This window comes from Ascaphus truei, chromosome 3, assembly GCF_040206685.1.
Source record: "Ascaphus truei isolate aAscTru1 chromosome 3, aAscTru1.hap1, whole genome shotgun sequence".
In the NCBI taxonomy this organism is placed as follows: domain Eukaryota; kingdom Metazoa; phylum Chordata; class Amphibia; order Anura; family Ascaphidae; genus Ascaphus; species Ascaphus truei.
This window is the reverse complement of record NC_134485.1, coordinates 418544947-418554503: the sequence shown is the minus strand read 5'-3', so window position 1 is coordinate 418554503 and position 9557 is coordinate 418544947. Positions and strand designations below refer to the sequence as shown.

General features: G+C 50.9%; 2 long non-coding RNA genes across 2 annotated transcripts in view; one reads left to right on the top strand and one right to left on the bottom strand.

Moving 5' to 3' along the window:
- The window catches only part of LOC142491187 (uncharacterized), a 7686-nt gene extending 2956 nt beyond the window's left edge, over positions 1-4730 (top strand). The window contains exon 2 of the long non-coding RNA XR_012800336.1: positions 4046-4730. This is a non-coding gene — a long non-coding RNA (uncharacterized LOC142491187). The remainder of the gene's footprint in view (positions 1-4045) is intronic.
- LOC142491186 (uncharacterized) lies at positions 22-1937 on the bottom strand. The gene is made up of 2 exons (XR_012800335.1): positions 1620-1937; positions 22-418 (listed from the first exon to the last, which is right to left on the bottom strand). It is a non-coding gene; the product is annotated as an uncharacterized LOC142491186 (long non-coding RNA).
- Positions 4731-9557: the final 4827 nt, after the last annotated feature.

The window sequence follows — 9557 nt, the reverse complement described above, 5'->3', positions numbered from 1 at the left end:
GAAAGGTGGAACAGAACACAGCACTGTAAATCTAGGTTTACTAGAGACACACAGGTGACATATTGCACTCACGAGAGGTCATTTGAAAATGAGCCTTTTGTGTCGTTTGTATACGACACAGCCCAGCCGCCTTGTCTCCCGTTCAGCAGAGTGGAATACGGACCCAGTCAGAGAGCCGCTTGTACACTGCAGGTTCTCCACGCTAATCGAGCCATTCCGTGCAAACAAAATGGCTGCCAACAACGGGTGCGGTGTCCTCAGTAGTTCAGAAATCCCACGCGTTTCACCATGTGACTGGCTTTCTCAGGGATTTGGGAATTGTGTCCCACGTTCATTCTTTTATACCCAACTTGGCAGAGTTGCTAGCCAATCAGCAGGCTAATTGTCGTAATCAGCGATATACATAACACATGGTGCCCTAGATGGAGGGTACTAGTTATACATTGAACAATAAAATAAATAACACAGTTTATATATAACAAAATCAAATGGTTAAGATACACAATTAAACGATTACAGCTGACAATCTAAAAATAGTACATATTCTAGCACAATGGGATATAAAAAAGATCTAAAACATTAATACTATGGTTAATTAATATACTTAAAAGCTATGAATGCTGTAATAACATTAACCCTTGAATTGAACTGTTAAAATTATAATTAAGTATATTATTATTACTATTACTATTATAGGCTAAATGTACAGTAGGCTTATTTCATAAATAATAAACAATTTTGTATAGTTATATAGATTTTGTAAATTAAAATAAAATGGTAAATACATTAAAGCACCTCTATATACACTTACACTGCAGCTATCTATATCCACATACTGCCGCCCCCTCTGTGTACACACACACACACACACACACACACACACACACACACACACACACTGCAGCTACACACACAGACACACACACACTCACACTCACACACTGCAGCTACACACACTGCAGCTTCACACACACACACACACACACACACACACACACAGACTGCAGCTTCACACACACACACACACACACACACACACTGCAGCTACACACACACTGCAGCTACACACACACTGCAGCTACACACACACACATACTGCAGCTACACACACACATTGCAGCTACACTACCGACACGTTTAATTCGAGCACGGCTAGCACCGCAAGCCGGGGGATGCCCCGGCGTGCTAGCCGCACTCCCTCAGCGTGCCGCGCATCACCGATGCGTGGTCACGCGTCATCGGGTGCCTGCGCCCCCTGCACGCGCGTCCAGGGCTCCCCGAGGGAGCCCTGGTGTCCCGCGATGTGGGGGGCGGCGGCAGGGGGTTCCGGGGGACCCGGTGGACCCGGCAGCGGGAGGGAGAGCGCCCCGATCGGAGGGCGCTCTTCCGCTGCTTCGGCGCGCGCCCGGCACCCTCCGGCGCTCGCCAGGTTACTGCTGCGGCCGAGAACGGGCAAATGCTCGAATAAACTCGGCCGCAGCAGTACACACACACATTGCAGCTACACACACACACATTGCAGCTACACACACACACTGCAGCTACACACACGCTGCAGCTACACACACACACACTAAATAGACAGAAACTGCAGCTACAAACTGCAGGCAGCCACTTACTTTGCAGCTACACAAACACTCTCTCCCTCCTCAACTCAAAATGAAGCTGTGGTCACAGAGGGAGGGGGAGGAGTCACTGTCTGGCTGCTGCTTCCTGGCCAATCCCCTGCCCTGTCTGAGAGCTGTTCCTGCCTCCTGGCCAATCCCCTGCCCTGTCTCAGAGCTGTTCTGACAAAAGAAAAAGCTGATTGGCTGGAAATAAACACATTGAAGCTGCAAACATTTAACCAAATCAGAGAGCAGGGATTTCAGTAGTGCCCATAATTTTACAGCTTTAGCCTATATATATCGCATACCTGGTTAAAGACGCATTGGTAACATCGCCATGGCAACGGGGGACGCCATAGAGGTCTTGTGTGTTCATTGGCTCCGCCCGTAGACGCGCAAGCGCGATGTGAATGGCATCTGACAGCCGGATGTAAACAGATCAGCAGTGAAGCCTGACTGATGCGGAGTGATGACAGAGCTCCAAGGCGTCGGCAGTATCCCTTTCTTAATTATAAACAGCTGTTCTCAATTGCTTACACAGGTTGTTGGAGGGTATGTATGTTTTCCTTGGGCAGTGTTCTCTAGCACGCGCCTGAGGAAGGTCCTATACAGGACCGAAACGTTGAATTTGTTTGTGCCTGTTGTTTTTTCAATACAATTTTTTTGCATCATAACTTGAGTGCTGTTCTTGTCTCCCAGTGGGACACTTGTTTTGCTTGATCTCTATAGAACATGCACCTGCCTTACTGAAGCCTTGGAAGTGCCTGCTGCTATCACTGATTATATATATGTAACGGGTTTTCTCCCACCCAATCGCATATATGGCGTATGTAAGGGGAACCTAATGTTACCGGGTGTGGTGCTTTACCTGTTAGGCTCACAGGAGGGCTGAGCTTCCGCCACGGGGAACCTGGGGCAAGTATAATATGAGTAACCCTGTACTCGGTGCAGCGCCTGCACCTGCGATGGCTCCCACCAGAGGGGGAGTGGTTCCTCGCAGGACAATATATATCACTCAACACACAGTATGGATAACAACTAATGCCTTTACTAGTGTGACCGTACTCATGCATCACAATCAACAAATCAACAGGTGTCCCTCCCTAGAGGAGACACTAACTAATGCGTCTCGCAGGACGCTACCTCCACCTGCACTTCTACCGGATGATCCCACCCAGTGTCCAGTACCCCCACACAGTATCACCCCACCCTCAAGTGAGATAGATATGTGTGACTTCGCAGCCACTATGTCCCATGTGAATATGATATGACTCATTGGTGCACTTGTTGATTGTTACCTGCCGGGCACTCCGGTGCCCGGGCCTGCCACGGAACTTCACAAAGGATCCTGATGTCGGCTGAACACAGGAACTGCCGTCCGGGGCGATCCCACCCGGATGGCTGCTGCAGCAACAGCGAAGGTCTGAGCCCTGGCTGCTCCTGGCGCTGACTGAATAACGTACTCCAAGCCCGCGAAATGTATCTAATCTCCTCTGCAGGGAGATGCTGTAGCCCTATTGGCTCCCTGGCGTCACATGGGGTGCTGCTGAGGCTCGTGGGACTTGTAGTCCTTTCAAAGAGCCTTCCCTGGTAGACTAGCGTTCGCACCTTATTACTGCGCATGCGTGAACTTCCCTGCCGGTCCCCGCGCCGAAATCCCCACTGCGCATGCGCGCGCAATTCAGTATGGCGGCAACCTGCATCAAGCCCCGCTGGAGCCCTAGCGACGCGCCCGCGGCCCTGACAACCAGCCGCTCGCGTCTCCGGCAACCTCCACTCCGGTTCCCGTCTGCCCCTCACCCTGGCAATCACCGACGGGTCCGCCATTGGGCTCGGCGGCACCCGCAATCGCCAGCCAGGTGAAGGAGGGTGACGGGCAGAGGGAGACCTGGCTACATACATATATATATATATATATAAATATTAAAACGATGAATTGACATCTAGCTGATAAAAGAATTCAAATCAATATCCACATTGGGTCCAGACGGAACAAGGGTGCCCAATGTAAATATCAAATAGGTCTCCTTTTGGGACAGATGTTGAACTCTATTTACCTCTCGTCAATGGGGAGGAACCCGGTCTATTCCCCTAAAGGTAAACCGCTTAGGGTCAGGCTCGTGAATTTTTTTTAAATGTAGGGAGACTGAGTGTCTCTCTCTAAGCCTATTGAAATGTTCCCAACATGCTCCAATATTTTCATTCTAAGGGGTCTTATAGTTCTGCCCACATATTGGAGTTTGCAAGGGGCTTTCCAAAAGGTAGACTACGTCATTGGTTTTGCAGTTGATAAAGGATGAAATGCTATAGCTTTGGCCATATTTTCTAGAGTTGAACCAATTAACCTTACAAACTTTACATCTCTGACAGCCACAGAAACCCTTAGGCTTTGCAGGTAACCAATTAATACAATTTTGTCCTATCGGTTTTTCTTTGAGGGTACTGGGAGACGATCTATCTTTTGGATTGGGCGCTGTGCGACTCAACATCCATTCAAAGAATCCATTGGAACGCAAGAAGAAAGCTGGGATCTGAGAGCTGCAGACCAACCCAAGACCTTATCGGTAGCTTTTATTATTACACGTATTTTGTTGTTTTATCATAGTGCCACTTTAGAGGGGCATTGAATTTTCTTTCACACAGTTAAATATAAATGCACCTTTGAACGGCTGATGAACCTTTCAGAGCCATAACTCCTGACCCAGAGACGTCAGGGTCACACAGCACAACTACACAACCAACAACCATATACCCTGCTCAAACAAGAAACCCACTAATACTGCGGGGCGCTGGTTCGACTGGTAATATAATACCAAATAATCATCAAATACAAAACCAGGATTGTGGGGGGGGGAAGTCCTTGCAGGATATACTAGGTATCTTCCCTGAAGCAAGTACAGCAAGTCTTCATAGCAGCCATGTCCAGTGCTGCCAGTTTCACAGGAAGCAGGGCATCATGGGAAATTATCCCCAAACTCGTGGCAGACATGAAACGCCATGAGAGCAAGACACCAATTTTAACAACGTGTGTGCGTCCGTCCCACATTTATCAAATGTTACATTGATTTTGGTTCACCGTAAAATATTTCAATATGAATGATGTATTAAACCATGTAACTGTAACCAGGAGTCTATTTGTTGAAAGTCTCAGAGACAGCGAGTGTGGTTGTGACTGCTGCAGCGCCATTTTATGGAATAGCACAAGTTAAATACAAAGCTCTGTAGACACAAAACAATGAGATGATTCATTCCGAGCTTACTATGTCACCCCACATTATCCTCATTGCTTGGTTCAGAGGTTCAGTCTACTCCCAACACATTGACTGCAGACATTCCACAACAATTCTATGATTGTTTTAATCATTCTCCAATGGTCACAGCCCTGGTGACAAGCTGCCGGACTCGGAGATAGCTTGTCGGGGTTAGGTTTTTAGCTGAGCAGGTCATACTCCCACAAAGGTAACAGGGTTTATGAACTAAAGTATTCTGGTTGCAAATTTAAAAAAAAATATATATATATATAAAACAATTGTCTTTAATGATTTTGGAATTCATCTTTGATAAATTTGGTGGTTTTGCCGCCATGAGACATTGGTAAATAACCCCCCAATGAATCTTGAGAGTATGAAAAGAACACAGGTGTTCATCGTATCTGTAAATTCTCCTTCGATGTGTTCACTGTCCCCCCTTATGGAAAGATAGATTACGCGTCATAAAATAAAAGCTGATGACACCAATCTTTAACATTTTCCTAAATAACAACCATCTTCTGTAACCCACGTGGTAAATATTACAGCCTGTTACCCCTGTGACTGACCGAGCGCCTTGTGATGCTATTACAGAGGAATATGTTCAGAACCTCTCCGGGTTAACGATATAAATAGATTTCGGGGTTTTTTGCTGCCCTGTGAATCACAATGTTACAATGGAGAGCTGAGTGACACAATGTTACAATGGAGAGCTGAGTGACACAATGTGACAGAACAAGCACCCACATCTGTTTATCGTTTTGTTTTCCCTGCCGTGGTGATTTGCAGACTCATCAGCTTATAACGGAGCGGGATCGTTTGTAGTACCCGATTCAGCGCAGGTGAATAAATAATATCCCGCTAGCTGGATAAGCAGGGCCTCCGTCCTGACATCCCGAGTCTCCATTTTGTTTCGCAATGTTGTATCTATTGTATCATTTCCATGGGTTTTACATTTTCCCAGTGTAACTGTTCTGTCCCATTCTTACTGTGGCTTAATAAACGGAGACAGGCAGCTAACTCAATTCTTACTTCTGTGCAAAACGGAGTCTTCTTGAATGTCTGAAGTATTTATCATAATAACATAAACAGAAATAAAAGGGGGAAAACGTTTGGGGAATGTATAACAATAAGGAATAGGTACTGTAAGAAACAAAGCTCTCTCACGGGGGGAGCAGTGGGGAGAACCTTTAGCAGAGGCGGCAATCTCTAAAAAGATAGAACTGTATCACAAAGCTGGATGGAAACCGTTTGGTCTGAACCAAGTCACAGGGGGAAAGGAACGAGAAAAGTCACAGGGGGAAAGGAACGGCCCAAGTCACAGGGGGAAAGGAACGGCCCAAGTCACAGGGGGAAAGGAACGGCCCAAGTCACAGGGAGAAAGGAACGGCCCAAGTCACACGGGGAAAGGAACGGCCCAAGTCACAGGGAGAAAGGAACGGCCCAAGTCACAGGGGGAAAGGAACGAGAAAAGTCACAGGGGGAAAGGAACGGCCCAAGTCGCAGGGAGAAAGGAACGGCCCAAGTCACAGGGAGAAAGGAACGGCCCAAGTCGCAGGGGGAAAGGAACGGCCCAAGTCACAGGGGGAAAGGAACGGCCCAAGTCACAGGGGGAAAGGAACGGCCCAAGTCACAAGGGGAAAGGAACGAGAAAAGTCACAAGGGGAAAGGAACGACCCAAGTCACAGGGGGAAAAGAACGACCCAAGTCACAGGGGGAAAGGAACGGCCCAAGTCACAGGGAGAAAGGAACGGCCCAAGTCACAAGGGGAAAGGAACGACCCAAGTCACAGGGGGAAAAGAACGACCCAAGTCACAGGGAGAAAGGAACGAGAAAAGTCACAGGGGGAAAGGAACGGCCCAAGTCACAGGGGGAAAGGAACGGCCCAAGTCACAGGGGGAAAGGAACGGCCCAAGTCACAGGGGGAAAAGAACGGCCCAAGTCACAGGGGGAAAGGAACGAGACAAGTCACAGGGGGAAAGGAACGGCCCAAGTCACAGGGGGAAAGGAACGGCCCAAGTCACAGGGGGAAAGGAACGGCCCAAGTCAAAGGGGGAAAGGAACGAGACAAGTCACAGGGGGAAAGGAACGGCCCAAGTCACAGGGGGAAAGGAACGGCCCAAGTCGCAGGGAGAAAGGAACGGCCCAAGTCACAGGGAGAAAGGAACGGCCCAAGTTGCAGGGAGAAAGGAACGGCCCAAGTCACAGGGGGAAAGGAACGAGAAAAGTCACAGGGGGAAAGGAACGGCCCAAGTCACATGGGGAAAGGAACGGCCCAAGTCACATGGGGAAAGGAACGGCCCAAGTCACATGGGGAAAGGAACGGCCCAAGTCGCAGGGAGAAAGGAACGGCCCAAGTCGCAGGGAGAAAGGAACGTCCCAAGTCACAGGGGGAAAGGAACGAGAAAAGTCACAGGGAGAAAGGAACGTCCCAAGTCACAGGGGGAAAGGAACGGCCCAAGTCACAGGGGGAAAGGAACGGCCCAAGTCGCAGGGAGAAAGGAACGGCCCAAGTCGCAGGGAGAAAGGAACGTCCCAAGTCACAGGGAGAAAGGAACGGCCCAAGTCGCAGGGAGAAAGGAACGGCCCAAGTCACAGGGGGAAAGGAACGGCCCAAGTCACAGGGAGAAAGGAACGGCCCAAGTCGCAGGGAGAAAGGAACGGCCCAAGTCACAGGGGGAAAGGAACGGCCCAAGTCACAGGGAGAAAGGAACGGCCCAAGTCGCAGGGAGAAAGGAACGGCCCAAGTCGCAGGGAGAAAGGAACGTCCCAAGTCACAGGGAGAAAGGAACGGCCCAAGTCGCAGGGAGAAAGGAACGGCCCAAGTCACAGGGGGAAAGGAACGGCCCAAGTCACAGGGGGAAAGGAACGGCCCAAGTCACAGGGAGAAAGGAACGGCCCAAGTCACAAGGGGAAAGGAACGACCCAAGTCACAGGGGGAAAAGAACGGCCCAAGTCACAGGGGGAAAGGAACGGCCCAAGTCACAGGGGGAAAAGAACGGCCCAAGTCACAGGGGGAAAGGAACGAGACAAGTCACAGGGGGAAAGGAACGGCCCAAGTCACAGGGGGAAAGGAACGGCCCAAGTCACAGGGGGAAAGGAACGGCCCAAGTCACAGGGGGAAAAGAACAGCCCAAGTCACAGGGGGAAAGGAACGAGACAAGTCACAGGGGGAAAGGAACGGCCCAAGTCACAGGGGGAAAGGAACGGCCCAAGTCGCAGGGAGAATGGAACGGCCCAAGTCACAGGGAGAAAGGAACGGCCCAAGTCACAGGGGGAAAGGAACGAGAAAAGTCACAGGGGGAAAGGAACGGCCCAAGTCACAGGGGGAAAGGAACGGCCCAAGTCACAGGGAGAAAGGAACGGCCCAAGTCACACGGGGAAAGGAACGGCCCAAGTCACAGGGAGAAAGGAACGGCCCAAGTCACAGGGGGAAAGGAACGACCCAAGTCACAGGGGGAAAAGAACGACCCAAGTCACAGGGGGAAAGGAACGGCCCAAGTCGCAGGGAGAAAGGAACGGCCCAAGTCACAGGGAGAAAGGAACGGCCCAAGTCGCAGGGAGAAAGGAACGGCCCAAGTCACAGGGGGAAAGGAACGGCCCAAGTCACAGGGGGAAAGGAACGGCCCAAGTCACAGGGAGAAAGAAACGGCCCAAGTCACAAGGGGAAAGGAACGACCCAAGTCACAGGGGGAAAAGAACGACCCAAGTCACAGGGGGAAAGGAACGGCCCAAGTCACAGGGAGAAAGGAACGGCCCAAGTCACAAGGGGAAAGGAACGACCCAAGTCACAGGGGGAAAAGAACGACCCAAGTCACAGGGAGAAAGGAACGAGAAAAGTCACAGGGGGAAAGGAACGGCCCAAGTCACAGGGGGAAAGGAACGGCCCAAGTCACAGGGGGAAAGGAACGGCCCAAATCACAGGGGGAAAAGAACGGCCCAAGTCACAGGGGGAAAGGAACGAGACAAGTCACAGGGGGAAAGGAACGGCCCAAGTCACAGGGGGAAAGGAACGGCCCAAGTCACAGGGGGAAAGGAACGGCCCAAGTCACAGGGGGAAAAGAACGGCCCAAGTCACAGGGGGAAAGGAACGAGACAAGTCACAGGGGGAAAGGAACGGCCCAAGTCACAGGGGGAAAGGAACGGCCCAAGTCGCAGGGAGAAAGGAACGGCCCAAGTCACAGGGAGAAAGGAACGGCCCAAGTCGCAGGGAGAAAGGAACGGCCCAAGTCACAGGGGGAAAGGAACGAGAAAAGTCACAGGGAGAAAGGAACGGCCCAAGTCACAGGGGGAAAGGAACGGCCCAAGTCACAGGGGGAAAGGAACGGCCCAAGTCACAGGGAGAAAGGAACGGCCCAAGTCACACGGGGAAAGGAACGGCCCAAGTCACAGGGAGAAAGGAACGGCCCAAGTCACAGGGGGAAAGGAACGAGAAAAGTCACAGGGGGAAAGGAACGGCCCAAGTCGCAGGGAGAAAGGAACGTCCCAAGTCACAGGGAGAAAGGAACGGCCCAAGTCGCAGGGAGAAAGGAACGGCCCAAGTCACAGGGGGAAAGGAACGGCCCTAGTCACAGGGGGAAAGGAACGGCCCAAGTCACAGGGAGAAAGGAACGGCCCAAGTCACAAGGGGAAAGGAACGACCCAAGTCACAGGGGGAAAAGAACGACCCAAGTCACAGGGGGAAAGGAACGGCCCAAGTCGC